The sequence below is a fragment of the Ochotona curzoniae genome, unplaced genomic scaffold (genome assembly GCF_017591425.1).
Source record: "Ochotona curzoniae isolate NIBS_2020 unplaced genomic scaffold, NIBS_Ocur_1.0 scaffold_3208, whole genome shotgun sequence".
Taxonomy (NCBI): domain Eukaryota; kingdom Metazoa; phylum Chordata; class Mammalia; order Lagomorpha; family Ochotonidae; genus Ochotona; species Ochotona curzoniae.
Genome location: NW_024467106.1, coordinates 45975656 through 45993558, shown reverse-complemented (window position 1 = coordinate 45993558; position 17903 = coordinate 45975656). Strand labels below are relative to the sequence as shown.

At 42.5% G+C, this 17903-nt stretch overlaps 1 pseudogene; it reads left to right on the top strand.

Moving 5' to 3' along the window:
• The first annotated feature begins 2257 nt into the window (after window positions 1-2257).
• On the top strand, window positions 2258-4305 carry LOC121144974 (annotated as a pseudogene).
• The last annotated feature ends 13598 nt before the right edge of the window (window positions 4306-17903 follow it).

Genomic DNA, 17903 nt, shown 5'->3' with positions numbered 1-17903 from the left:
GCTACAATATCATGGACATTTTGCCTCATCCCTTAAAAAAGGACTTTCCTATTTTATTCCACTCATTTATATCTGGTCATACCTTTGGTTTTGATCTTAATTATCCTCTTAATATGTCAGGTATCTCACTTGCATTTAATGTCAGGCCAAATTGCATATTCCTCAATCCAAACATCAATTAGGCATGGGACACACCCATGCAAAAGCCCTGGAAAAGCCCTGAAGGTGCATTTCAAAACCGGGAAGTATCACACCTTGCTGTGTCCTCACCTCCTTTGTTTCCATAAGACATATAGTCTTCAAAGAAATACCTTGAGTTGGGAAATTCCAATCTACTTCAAGGACAATGCAGTGATGGCTCAAGTACTTGGATTGCTGTCACCCACACAGAGACCTGGACTGAATTTCAAGTTCCTGACTTGAGCCACCCCAGCTGTTGTGGGCGTCTGCAGACTAACCCAGTGGATAGGATCTCTCCTCTCATTCTCTCTCTCTCTCTCTCTCTCTCTCTCTCTCTCTCCCTCCCTCTCAAATAACTAAAATCTTTTTTTATTTAAGTATCCATGACTGAATAGAATGTCTTCTATAATGCCAATTATTGAAACACATTTCAAGGTTTATTTTCAACTATGAAAATAAGTTTAGAATAAATCCAGAGGGGTTTTTTTTTACATTTTTAAAAGCCAGAAGTTGATTTCATTACCCTTAAAAATACACTCTCTTGAACATACTTGTTAATTATCCCGCTGACATTATGTATTCTAAATATAAGCAGTTTTGAATGTATTTTTTAAAAAGCTTTGAAGAACAAATAACAAGTCTAGCCTATGGTGAATTTGCATACACCAAATTATTTTTTAATCAAATTTAAGTAGGAGCTATAGCTCCTAGTCAACTATAATTTATACATAGACATTGTTCAGACTAGATATAACTATATAATTATTCTTTCTTTGGAAGCATGAATGGTGTGCTGGAAGGTAGCAAAGAGGGCAAAAAAAACTTGCAAGCCCAAAACTCTATAAACATCTCCTAAGTTAAAGAACGTCAGGGGCAGGGTTGTGGCATAGTGAGCTGTCTGTTACACTGGCAGCCCTTATGGACACAGCTTGGTATCTCAGCTGCCCGCTTATCCAGCTGTTTTCTGGTGGGTCTGAAAAGGTAGCAGAGATTATCTCAGCTCAAGTGCAGAGGCTTCCGCCACCCACATGGGCGACACAGACAAAGCTCTTGGCCTTTGTGGCCATTTGGAGAGTGAACCAGCAGGTGGAAGGTATCTGTCCCTCTCTCTCCTTCTCTTACTTTGACTTTCAAATAAATAAATATATCTGTAAAAAGAAACGAAGAAGAAAAAAGAACAAAAGAAAAGGAGAGAGAAAGGAAATCAGGTGCTTATTATCTCTGTAAAATAGGGATAATGTGGCTTTGAATGCTTTATTAACTTGTATTTCTTAAGTACAATGGGGAGAAAGAGGAAAAAAAAGGAGAAACAAATTTTTCATGGATGTAAAAAAAAAAGCCTAAATTGTACCTTTCTCAAAGATTTTCATTCTGTTTTCTGGAGCTCAGTTTGAGCTGACATGTTTATTTCATATGTTTATATGTTCATTATATGTGTTTATTTTATATTTATATGTCTATTGTATAATATAATATGTTTATAATATATATAATAACCAAAATATATATTTTATATATAATTATATGACATTGTGTATGTGTTTTGTGTATATATATATGTATGAGAAGCAGAGAGACAGACAGACCTGCCATCTGCTGATTCACTTCCTGAATGCCCATTGCGGGTGAGTCTGGCCCAGGAACACACACCAGATCTCCTTGCTGAGTGGAAGGCGGCCATCACAGCTGCCTCCCTGGCAGGAACCTGGAATCATAAGCTGGAGCAATACACTGAATCCTGGTACTCTAAAGAGAAACACAGGTGGCACTGGAGTTAACGGTGCTCATGTTGCAGGAGGCGTCTGGCTCAAACCTCTGTGGTGAGTGTCCAGAAACAGTGGCTTCCAGCTCTGTGTGTTCATGTTGCAGCTCTCCGTGCTATAGTCTCTCCTCTCCCAGGAGGCTTACAGCCTTTTTTCCTTGCTGCATTCTTTGTCTCTTGACCACAAAGAAGGAGGCATGGACAAGGAAGAAGTGAGCAAAGCAAAGGGCTGAAAGAAGCAGAGAAAGCTCTCTGACAGATAGACAGGAGAGCCCTCCTAGAATGCAGTCTGATTTGTGTGTTTATAAAAGAGGAATGTCATCTGACTCAGGTATGTACTACAAGGGTATTCTGTGTGAACCAACCTGAGAACTGACATCAGACTAACCTCTTTTATACATAACTCAGAGTCCTCGGGCCCGGTGCGATGGCGCAGTGGTTAAGGTCCTTGCCTTGCACGCCCGGGATCCCATATGGGTTCCGGTTCTAATCCCGGCAGCCCCGCTTCCCATCCAGCTCCCTGCTTGTGGCCCGGGAAAGCAGTTGAGGATGGCCCAAAGCCTTGGGACCCTGCACCCGCGTGGGAGACCTGGAAGAAGTTCCTGGTTCCGGGCTTTGGATCAGCATAGCATCGACCGTTGCACTCACTTGGGGAGTGAATCATCGGCCAGAAGATCTTCCTCTCTGTCTCTCCTCTCTGTATATTTGCCTTTCCAATAAACATAAAAAAATAAATCTTTAAAAAAAAATAACTCAGAGTCCTCACCTCTCCTCTCTTTTCTCCTCTCCATCCTTTCCCCTCCTCTCCTCTCCCTTCCCCTCCTTTCCCTTCCTCTTCTCTCCCTTCCTCTTCTCTCCCTTCCTCTTCTCTCCCCATCCACTCCTCTCCTTTCCCCTCCACTCCTCTCCTCTCCCTTCCCTCCTCTGCTCTCTCCTCCTTCTTCCCTCCTGTCCTCTCCTCCTTTCCCCTCTCCTCACCCCTCTCCTCTTCCCCCTTCCCTCCTTTCCCCTCCCTTCTTCTCTTTTCCCCTCCCTTTCTGTCCTCTCCCCTCCTCTCCTTTCCTCTCCTCCTCCCCCACCCCTCCTCTCCTCTGCCTTCCACTCCTCTCCTCTCCTTTCTCCTCCTCTGCTCTCTCTTCTCCTCTCCTCTCCTCTACTGTTTCTCTTCCCTTCTCCCCTTTGATCTCTTCCTCTTCCCCTTTCCTTGCCTTTCTTTTTTCCTGGTTATTCCCATGTGGGACAAAGGGCATCCTACCAGTGTCTTACCACTGCTCAAATGTCAGTTTTTTAAGTATTGCTTTTTTTAGAAAAATAGCATAGGACTCAGCACAATGGCTCAGCAGCTAAATTCTTGCCTGTGTGCACCGGAATCTTATATGGGAGCTGGTTCATGTCCCGGCTGCTCCACTTAGAACAGAGCTGTGGCACACTGCACCCATGTGATTGAAGCTCCTGGCTCTTGGTTTCAAATCAGTTCAGCTCAGCCATTGTGGCTACTTGGTGGGGAGGGGGTGAACCAGCGGATGGAAGATCTTTCTCTATCTCTCTATTTCTCTGTAAATCTGCATTTCCAATAAAATGTATAAATCTTAAAAAAAGAAGAAAGGAAGGAAGAGAGCGAGGGAGGGATAGAGAGAGATGAAGAAAGGATGGAAGGAAAGGAAGGAAGGAAGGAAGGAAGAAGGGAGGGAGGGAGGGATACATAGTATGGTGCCTGTAAACAGACTGTGAGATGCTGCTGAGCTGCTCCCAGGAGATGGACCAAGTATGCTTTCACAGAGCTCTGAAGGAACATGAAGTTTGGGACCATCTTCTCTGGCAAAACAAGAAATTTAGAGAACATGTCTGTCTTGGCAATACTTTTTACCTCCATATACTTTCCAGATCCAAACTGGTAATTTATATCGATTGTATGGCTTCTGTAACACCCAGCTGTGCCAACTAAAACTAAAGATCAGAGCTGCCCTGAAGGATTGGGATGAAGTTTTAAAGTTTCAGCAAGATTTGATAAATGCACAACATCTTCATGTGCTTACGTTTTCCAAGCTGCAACTAGAGAAATCATTTCACTTTACAGCACTCCCAAAATTGCAGTGATACAGAATGAAGAAAAAATCCAGGAGACTAAAGTAAAAAAAAAAAAAGGTTACAGTTGATCATGTAATGAAACTTACCACTTCTGATGTGTTAGAGGAAATGTTGAGTGTTCATGATCTTTAGCAGAACATGAAATGGAAAACTTCACCTGCTAAGTCCAGGCCAGACAAAGCCTTCAACTTGATAAAAAAAAAAAAATTATTTTTGACACCAACATGGTTTTGGAGCATCAACAGTGGCAGGAAGACAGAAGGATCCTCCCCTAGGGCCTGATGCAGTGGCCTAAAGGCTAAAATCCTCACTTTGCATGCACCAGGATCCCATATGGGTGTCAGCTCGTGGCCTGGCTGTTCCACTTCCCATCCAGCTCCCTGCTTCTGGCCTGGGAAAGCAGTCGAGGACAGCCCAAGGCCTTGGGATCCTGCAGCACATGGGAAACCCAGAAGAAGCTCCTGGCTTTGGGTCAGCTCAGCTCTAGCCGTTGTGGTCACTTGGGGAATGAATCATCGGATGGAAAGCTCCTCCTCTCTGTTTATCCGACTTTGCAATAAGAATAAATAAATCTTTTTTTAAAATCCTCTCCCAAAAACAAAAGATGGAGAAGAAAAAAAGGAGGAGCATTCAGAAGAATCAGAGCTGTGAAAGCACAGGATTATTAGCACAAATAAAGTCAAAGGCCTTTCATTTGTTGTTCAGGTTTCCAAGTCAAGAAGGCGTCATCAAGTCCGACTTGACTCTTAGGAATCTGAGTCTGCATCGAATCAAGAATAAACCCAAGCAACTGAGAGAAAAAGAACCAAAGAAACATTAAAATCAGCAGGAAGGAACGTGTCCTCTGAGAGCAAAGGTCACGAGCGGAGCCTACAGGAAGATAAACCTTTTACATCTGATCTTGCCTGTCACTCAAGAAGCGGAGGAGATGAAATGCCTAGTGAGTAAGATTTCCACAGGCCCAAGAGGCAAAAAAAAAAAAAAAAAAAAACTGAGTAAATCACCTGGTATGCAGGAGTTGGTGTTGGCACACCATGGCCCGCTTGAGACACCCAGATTCCATTAGGGCACTGCTGATTCAAGTTCTGGCTGCCCTTGCTAATGTGTCCAGAAACGACAGGTGATGGCTGAGGAACTTGTTTCTGCCATGCACCGCACCTTGGAAACTCTGATAGATTTCATAGCTCATGGTTTACTGAACCAGCCCTGAGTGTTTCAGCCGTTTGGGAAATGAACAAGCAGACACAAGGATGGTGTCTCTGTTCTGTCACTCCGCCCTTCAATAATAAACAAATCCTTAACTTAGAAAAATAACATAAGACAATAACTGCCCTTAATTTTAATAAATAAGGAAAGCAATTATTAAAATTGAGTAAAATAAGTAAGATATACATAAAATTAAAGTTTCTAAATAGGATTTTTGGCATCATGTTCTTTCATGTATATCTGTTTTAAAATAATTGCAAAATACTTTGGGTAAGTTAAAATTTTTTTAAGATGTGCTGTGTTATGGGTATTTACAAAATAACTGGGAAAATACCAAAACATTCATTACTCAAACATAAACTAAAATTTAGGTACTTTGGCATTTTGTTTTTATTTGCTGTGGAAAAATAAATATTTAGTGACATTAATCATGAAAAAAATTGAGGAAACACATCTTTCTAGAAATTTTGAAATGGTGTCTACTGGGGTTAGGGCTACAGCGCAGCTGGTTAAGCTGACACTTTGGGATGGCCACATCGGGTCTTGCTGTGGCTGATTTGAGTCCCAGCTACTTGGTGTTCGCCATCCAGTCTGCTGTTCATGTGCCTTGGAGAAAGTAACTGATGGTTCCTGACACTCAGGTGGGAGACCTGGCAGGCGTTCCTGGCTGCACTCAGGCCCAGCCCAGGCTACTGCAGCAAGTGAACAGGGAATAGAAGAATTCTCTCTCAGTCTCTTTCTCTGCCTGTAAAATAAGTAAGTCAATATTGTGAAATATAAATTACGAAGTAGTAAATATTCATACAGATAACAGTTCTCAAGACATATAAGTATTTGCTAAGATCAAAGTTATTAAATTTTAAAAAGTATAACATAATTAAAGCCCCCAAATGAGGGAAATGATTTTGTATGCAAAATTCACAAAGAAAGTGAAATGTGTTTTTAGTTCATAAGAACTTTTAAGACACCAGATATAGGAAGAATTAAAAAATTTGGAAGTAATTGTCTCGTTCACTTTCCCTCATCTCTCAGCCCTCCCCACCTGATAAGTGGTCCACATGAGTATACATCCTTCTCAACTATATAAACAATATCAAAAATAAAATAAATTTATTTTCTTAAAAAAAGAAAAAATGAAAAATTTTACTTGAAAGATATGAAAAGGTATTCCTGCCATAACAAAGATAATTTTCTCTATTTAAAGACTATTTCAGTTTAAAATAAAGAGAAAATGACATAGATAATATTAAACAATAAGCTTAGTGACTAACGTGGCTAAAACTAAATAAATTTATAACAGGTTAAAATTGAGCCTAGGGCCCGGCACGATGGCGCAGTGGTTAAGGTCCTCGCCTTATACTCCTGGGATCCCATATGGGCGCCGGTTCTAATCCCGGCAGCCCCGCTTCCCTTCCAGCTCCCTGCCTGTGGCCTGGGAAAGCAGTTGAGGACGGCGCAAAGCTTTGGGACCCTGCACCTGTGTGGGAAACCCAGCAGAAGAGGCTCCTGGCTTCAGATTGGCATAGCATCGGCCGTTGTGCTCACTTGGGGAGTGAATCATCGGACGGAAGATCTTCCTCTCTGTCTCTCCTCTCTGTATATCCGCCTTCCCAATAAAAATAAAATAAATCTTAAAAAAAAATATTAAAATTGAGCCTAAACAATCAAAAGTACACTAATGCAAATGGAAACTTGGCAGCATCTTTTCAACAAGATTTCTTCATAACATTGATTAAAAAAAAAAGAGGTAGTGAAAAGTTTTCCTTATCTTTAAGTGAAATGCAAACAATTTAAAAAAGCCTGAAGAAGGAAAAGAAAAATGTTTTTAAAAAATGCTGTTACCTGGGAGGCGGGCTCACCTGCTGCCAGCTGTGGGGGCTTTTACAGCCTTCTAGAGGCCTGCAGGTGTTTCTGAAAGTCATTTAGTTACCACTCTGGTTAAATGAATAACTGCTCTTTCACACTCAACTGTGAACCTTTCTTTTATTTGAATTTTGAAAGTACTTCGTAAATAAAAAGAAATTTGCTTGCTGGCATGATTCTGAATTGTCAAACAAACATATTTTTTGAAGGACACTCCAAGTCTTTTATTTGTTTAGTGTTCTTTACTTTTCGTGGCAAAGAATTATTTCCAAGGAATTGAAACCCCAGAAGTTAACTGCAACCAAAACACGGTAAAGGTTTGTTTTAAATAAATGATTCAAGGAGAGACTAGAGGAGAAGCCACTTTTAGAAGAGGGAAGAAGGCAAATGCCGAAGTCTCTGAAGGGAATTATTCTAATTAGTACCTAAAAGGCAAAGTCACACAGCTCCGTCCAAGGACGTCAAGCACTGCCTGAATGAACAGCTACACTTAAACACCGACAACAGCTGAAATGGAACAGAGATATGAACACAAGAAAGTGTGGACTGGGGTAGTGTTCTACCAGTCTTGGTATAAGTTCCAAAATTAAGTCTTCTAAACCAAAACTGACTTTTGATCTTCCAGAAGGCCCTGGAATTCAAGAGATGAAAATGGTTGCATTGATTTGATTATGTTAAATTACCTGAGAGGCACTGTCAAATTATAAATGGATGTCATAGCACAGGTGGGAAGAATATATTCCAATGTCCCATTGTGCAGCACGTTGGTGTAGCTATAACTCACAGTAATTTACTATGTATTTTATGGAAATGCCAATGCCATAATGTCATTAGCGAATTCAGTATAAATGTCTTGCCGCATTGCATTATACTCCATCAGTATGTTTTACACAGTAATCAAAAATCTATAAATGCCTTCTAAAATATCAGAAAGTAAAAAGAAATGATGCTTAACCTTCTTTGAGTTTTACTTGTATCGATAATATGTGTTCTAATACTCTGTAAGATTCCTAAAACTTAAATATGTCTTGGCATAAGTTCCAAATAATCCAATATTAAATTGTTGTATTCCACATAAATAACTAAATTTATTTGTCAGTTGTGAAGGCCAATCAGATCGTGGCTGTATTTAGTCTTGTCCACAGTTAAAATGCTATATGAAGATGCTTATTTCTGGAAATTCCATGCAAGGTCAGGAGGTTCCTAAAATGGATGGTTTAGAAAAACTCAGAAATGTAAGTTTTTGGTGGCTTTAAGAGAATACCATTCAGTACTATGGCTCACTTGCCTAACCCTCCCTCTGCAAACACCAGGATCCCATATGGGCACCATTTCATGTCCCGGCTATTCCACTTCCCTTCCAGCTCCCTGCTTGTGACCTGGGAAAGCAGTAGAGAATGGCCCAAAGCCTTGGGACCCTGCACTCCTGCAGAAGACCTGGAAAAAGCTCCTACCTCCTGGCTTTGGATCAGCTCAGCTCTGGCCGTTGTGCCCTTCTGGAAAGTGAACTAGCAGATGAAGATCTTTTGCTTTGTCTCTCCTTCTCTCTATAAATCTGCCTTTCCAATAAAGACAAGCACATCTTAAAAAAAAAAAAAAAGAAAAAAAAGAGCATACCATTGAACAGGGAAAAAATTGCAGAATTCTGATGGCAAAACTGGACTCATAAAATTGCTAAACAAAACAAGAATTAATCACACGGAACTGGATTGATGACGTTACAACATTTTTGTTTGTTGGAGACAAACTGCTGGTTCTTTTTATTTTGTTCTCATCTACTGAAATTTTTCTTCAAAGCTAATGATGTATTGCAGCAAGCTGCTAAAATATACTTTTCTGAACTATAACATTAACTTTTATTTCCTCCAACACTTGGAGGCATTCATGCGTATTCTTATTTTTACAGTGTTTAGTTTTAGACATTATAGTTGTCTTCATGAATCCAAATAAGGATCTGTTCTTGCAGCAGGGTATGGTTGAAAGCAGTAGTTTATCACAAAAACTTCAACTGGAATAGCATATTTTTCAGACACAACCAGACATGTTCCAGGAACTGATTTTGACTTGGGGAAGTCAGTAATAGACCATGGAGAGAAGGGCCTGGTGCCTTGAATTACATTATAGGAATTGCAGGATTCCTGCCCTGACACTGAGTGAGGAATGTCACAACTTAACTGGTCAATATGTCTGAGTATATGATGTAGGTCTCACAGAGAGGAATTTTTCTGACTTTTTAGGTAGCACAAGCATAGCCTGAAGGCAAGGCCTTGGCTTAGTTTCCTAGTCTGAAACAATTTTATGTGTTTAAAAATAAATTTTCGGGGCCAACTCACATGAATGGTGGTTCATGAAATGGCTATTCCACTTCCCATCCAGCTTCCTGCCTATTGCCTGGAAATGCAGTAGAGGAAGTACTTGGAATCCTGCACCCACGTGGATCTCCAGAAGAATTTCCTCACTCCCAGCTTTGAATCAACTCAGCTCTGGCCATTGCAGCCATTTGGAGTGAATCATTGGATGGAAGATCTTTCTTTAATTGTCTCTCCTCCTCTGTAAAATCTGCCTTTCAGATAAAATAAAGCTTTACAAATAAATAAATAGGGCCCCAGCACAGTAGCCTAGTGGTTTAAGTCCTTACCTTGCATGCACTAGGATCTCATGGGTGGTGGTTCATATCCTGGCTGCTCCACTTCCCATCCAGCTCCGTGCCTGTGGCCTGGGAAAGCAATTGAGGACAGCCCAAAGCCTTGGGACCCTGTACTCCTGTAGGGGACCTGAAAAAAACTCCTTGCTCCTGGCTTTGGATTGGCTCAGCTCTGGCTATTGTGGCCACGTGGGAAGTGAACCAGCAGATGAAAGATCTTTCTCATGTGAATGACAGCAATGCAGTCACTCTAGCTATCACCTCTTCTACCTAGGGACTAAATGAGCAGGAAGCTAGATTCAGGCACCTAAGGCCAGAGAGCAAACCCAGGTGCTCCAATATGACACTTAACCAATTTCTTTACTGCCTGGCCAATGCCCACTCCAAAATCAGCTTTTAATGACAAGTGATGGATTATGTAAATCACCCACAACTAATCAGGTAAGAGTATGGCATAAATAACAATTCCTGACTCCCTGCCCTTTTACAGAATTGTCCTTACTTCAGTTCTCAGCAGGTCTTCTCGTTACCATGGTAACAGCAGCCCTCATTCCCACTCCAGGCAGCTTTGCCTGCATCTGCTGATGGAAGAAGTTGCCACACATTTGCAACAGAAGTAAATACTTCCCAGGAAGGACTTTTAATGACTAACACACCCACCAGGACTATAGCATGGGAATCTTTAGTAGAAGTCTTGGCCAAAATGAGTATAATTAGCCCAGTGTTTTAAAATATTCATCTTTAACATCACTGCATGATTTAAGACTAAGAAATTGGTGATTCATCATTTAGGTAGGTCATAGATTACTGGGGTACCAAATGAGAGAATTCTTTTTTCTCAAAAGAAACACAGAGCTGGAGCTTTCTGCTGGGTTTCAGGACTGTCCCCAGCTAGTCTCCTCTGCCCATGACCCAACAATGCCTTTGAATATTTTTTTGAAAGGGAGGAAGCCGGTTGCTGAGGAGCTCTCCTCTCTCCCTCTCTCTCTCTCTCTTTCTCCTTCCCTCCCTTCCCTCCCTCTCAATCTTGCTCGTGATTCCAACTATCTGTCTTCTGCCTTCATTCTCTTTGGTTCACTAACATTCCTTTGCAATTTGATTTCAAATGACTGTTGGCTGGGGACCTTGTCCCCAGCTGTCTCCCTTCCCCTCAATTCACTGAGAGCTAAGGTTTGGAAATGGTTTGAGAATGTTCCCCTCAACAGTCAGTTTTTCATTACTATAATGAAATAGACAAGGTGGGCTGTTTTATGAAGAAAAGAGATTTGTTCTGGCTCATAGCTCTGGAGACTCAAAATCTAGACACTGACTTTGGCAAAGATCTTTTGGGACTGTACCATACCAGAGTGCTCATGTTTGTTCACTCGCTCTCTCTCTCTTTCCCTCCCTCCTTCCCTCTTTTTCTATTTTACCACTGGAATGAATCCTGGGGGGATCCACCCCAACGATCTAATTCAATCTAATTCAATTCAATCAATTCACAAAGGTTTCACTTCAAAGTGTCATGATTTGATCAAATTTTCCAAAGACTTTCGGGACTAAATTCTTGTATGAGTTCAAGAGTACAGCATTCAAACCATAGCACCCCAAAGGTCTGACATCTTTATCCTCAATGTGCTGGTGTGTTAGGGTGGTAGAAATTTTAACAAGTAGGGACCGGGGATCATGACATAGTGGATTAAGCCACAGTCTTCAGTGCTTGAACCTCATATGGGTGCTGGTTTAAGTCCCAGATGCTCCACTTCTGATCCAGCTCCCTACTACTGTGCCTGGGAAGGGAGCAGAAGGTGACCCAATCTTAGGGCTCTGTACCAATGAGGGTAACAGGGAAGAGGCTCCAGGCTCCTGGCTTTGGCCCAGTCCTGGCCGTTGTGGCCATTGGGAAGTGAACAGTAGCTGGAAGATCTCTCCCTTTTGTCAATCTGTGTAACTCTACCTTTCAAATAAATAAATGAATCTTTAAAAATAAAAAGAGGTAGAGCCTGGAGGCAGGTAATTTGTTCATTGGAGCACCGCTCTCAAAAGAGATGAATGATGGGCCCTGCTAAATCCTTGCCTTGCATGTGCCAGGATCTCATGTGGGTGCCAGTTTGAATCCTGGCTGCTCCACTTCCCATCCAGCTCCCTGCTTGTGCCCTGGGAAAGCAGTAGAGGATGCCCAAAGCCTAGGGACCCTGCACCCATGTGGGAGACCCATAAGACGTTTCTAACTCCTGGCTTCAGGTCAGTTCTGGTCATTGTGGCCGCTTAGGGAATGAACCAGTATACAGAAGATCTTTCTCTCTGTCTCTCCTCTCTCTGTAAATGTGATTTTCTACTAAAAATAAATAAAGCTTTTTTTTAAAAAAAAAAAAAAAGATGAATGAAATTCTCTCAAAATGTAATTCTCATGAGAACTCATTGTTGTAAAAGGATAAGCCAGGCCCCTGAATCACTCCAGCTTCCCATCTAACCACAGGACTATTCTCATCCTCTGGCTGGCATATGCTCCTACCATGATGCCATCTGACATGTGATGTGGCCACGAGGCCTTTACCAGAGACTGAATGTTTGCTCTGCCTGCCTGAACTTTGGACTTTCAGCCTCTGAAACTGTGAGCTAGATAAATTTACTTTCTTCTTAAATTGTCCATCCTCTGTTATTTGGTGTTTGCAAGAGAACATGAACTGAGACATTGCCTCTCCTTCCCCTGTCTCTAGAGGTGGGAAGTTGGCCTCATGGTTTATTCTTTCCTCTGCCCTCCCCCTCATTCCCTACTCCCACACTTCTTCCTCTTTCCTCTCTCCAGGTTTTCTTTTGCTGCTCTTCTTCTCAGCCTGAACTTTAGCATCCTCCAAACCATAGCCATGCACGTTTGACTCCATTGCTGATGCTCAGGGCTGAGGTGGAGGGCCCACCTCCATGCTGTGCACCTTAGAACACAGGCCCTAACGAAACATGAACAGAGAAGTACCCTGTGAGTCACTGACCATGGCAGCCTATGGCTGTGAAGGCAGTCTCATAAGTATCAATAGCTTTGTCTGACCAAATCACTCAAATATCTTTAGCCTATCTTCCTTCCACTCATGCTGAAACCTGATTGTTGAATGCAACAGCATTCGTTTCCCTGCCTCGTTGTAAAGGAATGATGCTGAGATGTGAGTGGCAGTTTGCAGGGTGGCACTTCACTGTTTCCCACATTATAGTATAAATTCTGTCCTCTAAGAATTCATATACGGGGTCTGGCACAATGGCTCAGTGGCTGAATCTTCCTCTTGAAAGCACCAGGATCCTATAAGGATGACGGTTGGTGTCCCGGCAGCTCCACTCCCATACAGCTCCTTGTTTATGACCTGGGAAAGCAGTAGAGAATGGCCCAAAGCCTTGGGAATCTCCATCCACATAGGAGACCTAGAAGAGGCTCCTGGCTTCTGGCTTCTGATAGGCTCAGCTACAGCTATTACAGGCATTTAGGGAGTGAACTATCAGATGAAAGATCTTTGTCTCTTCTTTTCCCTGTAAATCTGATCTTCCTTACAATAAAAATTTAAGCATCTTAAAAACAATTTCGTACGGGCCCGGTGGCATGGCCTAGTGGCTAAAGTCCTCGCCTTGAACACACCGGGATCCCATATGGGCACCAGTTCTAATCCTGGCAGCTCCACTTCCCATCCAGCTCCCTGCTTGTGGCCTGGGAAAGCAGTCGAGGACGGCCCCAAAGCTTTGGGACCCTGCACCCATGTGGGAGACCTGGAGGAGGTTCCTGGTTCCCGGCTTCGGATCAGCTCAGCATCAGCCATTGCGCTCACTTGGGGAGTGAATCATCGGATGGAAGATCTTCCTCTCTGCCTCTCCTCCTCTCTGTATAATATCTGACTTTGTAATGAAAATAAACGAATCTTTAAAAAGAAAAAAAATCATGCACAGAGGTCCTAACCCAAAATGCCTCAGACCAATACTGTTTGAAGAGAAGACTTTGGAAGAGTTTATCAAGGTGTGTTCTAATCCAATAGGACTGTGTCCTTGGAAGGTTAGGGTGCAGACAGAGAAGATGTGAGGAGAGGCCTCAGAAAGAAGATATAGGGAGGGCCTTGATCTATGAGCTCTAACCTTCAGAATTATGAAGATATGAAACTTTGCTGCTGAAGTCATTCAGTCTGAGGCCTACTTTGTCATGGCAGCCAACTCTAAACCATTTCTACTCCCTACATGGGAGATAGAGTTTCCATATCCCAGCTGCAGACTGGGCCAACCTCAGCTGTTACAGGCATTTGGGGAGTTGGTGAAGAGATAAAAGATCTGTCTGTCTGCATCCTTCTGGGTCTCTAGGCCTCTCAAAAAAAAAAAAGCATGAGAGGTTAGGTGGAGGATTGGCTCAACAAGCTAATCCTCTGCTTCAGGTGCCAGCATCCCATTGGGGTGCTGGTTCATATCCCCCAGCTGCCCCACTTCCCTTCCAGCTCCCTGCTTGTGGCCTGGGAAAGCAGTCAAGGACAACCCAAAGCCTTGGGACCCTGCACCCACAGGGAGACCCGGAAGAGGCTCCTGGGTCCTGGCTTTGGATCAGCTCAGCTCCGGCCATTGCAGCCTCTTGGGAGTGAATCAGCAGACAGAAGATCTTCCTCCCGTCTCTCTTCCTCTCTATATATCTGACTTTCCAATAAAAAGAAATAAATCTTTCTTTTAAGAAAAGATATTTTTGTTTGTTTGAAAGGCAAAGCAACAAAGATAGAAGAAGAGACACAGATCTTCCATTCATTGGTAGAGACCCAAAATGGATACAATGATTGAAGGAACCTGGATCCCCATCCTGATTTCCTGTATGGGTGGGAGAGACTCAGCTAATTGGGTCATTTTAAAGCCAGGTGCTTTAGTAGGGAGCTGGACAGCAAAGTGCAGCAGGAGGAACTCACATCAGCATTCCTAAAACAGGGAGCCGCTTAACCTACTACACCACAATCGCAGCCCAATCCAGACACCTTTGAGTGCTCTAACAATACAGGACCTAAAAAGCTGAGCATTATTTCCTGGAAAGTGCTAATCACAAAATACAGCCACCCTATGAAGTCAGATAGGAATGACAATCAGTGCTTTGCTAAGAGGCATTTTCTGACTCACTGCCCTTCTATACATCTGCCACGGATATACTCAACAATAATGACAACTTTCATTTCCTTTTTTTTCGTAGAGTGCACACCAATAATTAATAACATTGAACATTAATGTAATTCGTTACGTGCTACTGTGTAAAACCATGCATGCAGAGATCAGCTTGGCATTCATAAAAGATGCAAAGCAAAAAAAAAAAGAGAGAAGAAACGCTCTCTGATCATAAAATTTTGTGGAAAATGACCAGACTCATTAGCATCTCAGTAGGACAACATAAATGATTTGGCTACGACTAGAGCTAAGTAAGCAAATAGCCAATATCCAGGCAAGACCCTTGTCCCAGACCCGTTCTGTGAAAATGAGTTCTTCTAGAGTTGTTAACTATTACTCATACTTTTTCAAATCTTATTTTTAATTGGAAAAGCAGATCATATTTACAGAGAGAAGAAGACACAAAGACCTTTCAGCTGCTGGTTCACTCCCTGAAAGGGCTGCAATAGCTAGAGCCGAGTTGATCCAAAGCCAGGAGCCAGGAGTTTCTGGGTCTCCTACGTTGGTGCAGGATCCCAAGGCTTTGGGCCGTCCTGGACTGCTTTCCCAGGACACCAGCAGGGAGCTGGATGGGAAGTGGAGCAGCCAAGACACAAATCATTGCCCATATGGGATCCCGGTGTGTGCAAGGCAAGGATTTTGCTATTAAGCCATCGCATCGGGGTCACTATGGCTGATACTTATGAAACTGTGCGCTAGTCATCTTTTCATTACTTTACAAGAGGAGTCACTTAAGAAAGATGAAGATTTATTTCACATTGTAATTTGGAGGTTTACAGTTTTAAAATATTGTGACCCCTCCTACATTAGTATGGCATCTGTTGAAGCTTGGTGAAGCCTGAGGTTGGGAAGCAGAAGATGTCTGTGGTCCTGGAAGGCTGCATGCACCACCAAGACACAGCAGTGGGACAGGGAACAGCAGGGAAGAACCACTCAGAACCACTTCTCTAAGCCATTTCCGCACACTGGACAAACCCAACTGGTAACCAGCCAGTCAGCAGTTCCAGTAACTGAATGCTTGGGGCATAGCCAGCTGGGAAGAATATTGAGTACAAGCGGACATACCGAATAACCAGTGCACCCCTGTCATTGGGGATTTGTCACCTCTACTTCACCTGAAGACAGGTGCATCTCTGTTGTGCTTACTTGTTCTCTGAACCCCCTGGGAATGAATCTTGTAATGTTAACAACCTCCCTCTAGAGAGTCACCACAAATGTTCACATCCTTTACAGGTAATATATCCCACTGAATAGTCAACATATGGTGGACAGTATCCTCTTACAGATAATACATAGTATTCACTGAGCTACTGGAGCCAGACACTATGTGCTGGGTGCCCTGTCTGCTTTCTCTTTGCACCTCACACTAGCACATCAAGACAGTTGTTACTACCTATAATTAAAGGTATACAAAACTGCCTTTCTGTACCAAGTTACCTCCAAAACCAGAAACTAATACTTCTTGATTTATCACTTATTCTGCTCATCCTTAAAGCTGGTGTCGGTGCATTCAGCTTGGACATTGCAAGCAAACTGAACTTGGCTCTGAAATTCTGAGATTTCCACCAGGAATTGCCTTGCGTCAAGCTGGCTGAAGATTCCAAATCCTGTGTGTCCTTCTTAATTGCTAGTGCATGGCTTTAGCTCAATTGGTTGTTTTAGATGGACTGTTTTAAAAAACAACTGTCCTTGTTCTCTCACGAGCATAAGGGGTTCTTTCAAGCATTATGTCATAATTTAAAGAGCATTTCCCAAGGAGTATAAATAACATATGGTATTGTTATTTTGTTCTAGAAAATTCTGAAAGAGTAATACTTGGCTCTGGCCAAGATACTGGTTTTCAGCACAAGCTGTCTTCTTTTCTGATCAGATCCTTAGTGGAGCTGAACACAACCCTATGAATTGAGCTTTTTTCTTTAAAGATGTATTTATTTTTATTAGAAATGGGCACAATGGCCAGAGCTGAGCTGATCCAAAGCCAGAAGTCAGGAATTTCTTTCAGATCTCCCACGTGAGTGCAGGGTCCCAAGGCTTTGGGCCATCCTTGACTGCTTTCCCAGGTCACAAGCAGGGAGCTGGAAGGGAAGTGGAGCAGCTGGGGGTAGGAACCAGCGACCACATGGCATCCTGGTGTGTGAAAGGCAAGGATTTAGTCACTAAGTCATTGCGCAGGGCCCAAGAAGTCAGGACTTAACCCAGGCACTGCCAAAGGCTGTGTTGACTGATGTTAACTGATGTGCAAAATGCTAAAGTGTTTCTCTTTTTAAACAAGAATGACAGCAGTGTATGAGTAAGTCTGCTCTTGAAACATTATTAGGTGAAACTAAGCCTTCAGATGCACCTTTTTAAAAAGATTTATTTATTTTTATTAGAAGGGCAGATTTACAGAGAGAAGGAGAAACAGAAAGATCTTCCACGTATTGTTTCACTCCTCAAATGGCTGCAAAGGTCAGAGCTGAGCCAATCCAAAGCAAGGAGCCTCTTCTAGTTTTCCCACGTGGGTGCCCAGGGTCTTAAGGACTTGGACCATCCTCCACTGCTTTCCCAGGCCATAGCAGGGAACTAGATGGGAAGTGGAGCAGCCAGAGCACAAACTGGTGCCTATGTGCAATGCCAGTGCTTGAAAGTGGAGGATTGACCTATTGAACCACAACACTAGCCCCTAGATGTAATTGTAAGGTTATCATGGGAGGAAAGAACATCCCAACAGAGAAGAAAATCATTGTCATAATGACTAGACCATAGGTTCCGAACTTTGTTATTGATTACACAAGCAACTAAAGCCAAATGTGTGTTTCTTTACACACGTGCTGTGCTTTCCTAGATAGGTTGGTTTGTTTGCTAGATGTTTTTCTAATCAGAAACACCATTCTCAAGGCCGGATCATATACTATCTCTTCTATAAAGTTCTCCCTAAACTTTCACGTTCAAAGTTAACTTTTTCTCTTTTGAACTCGTGCATTTGATTTCTCATTTCTTCCAGCATTTTTCACTTCTTATATCCCCAAAATGGTGCAGTTT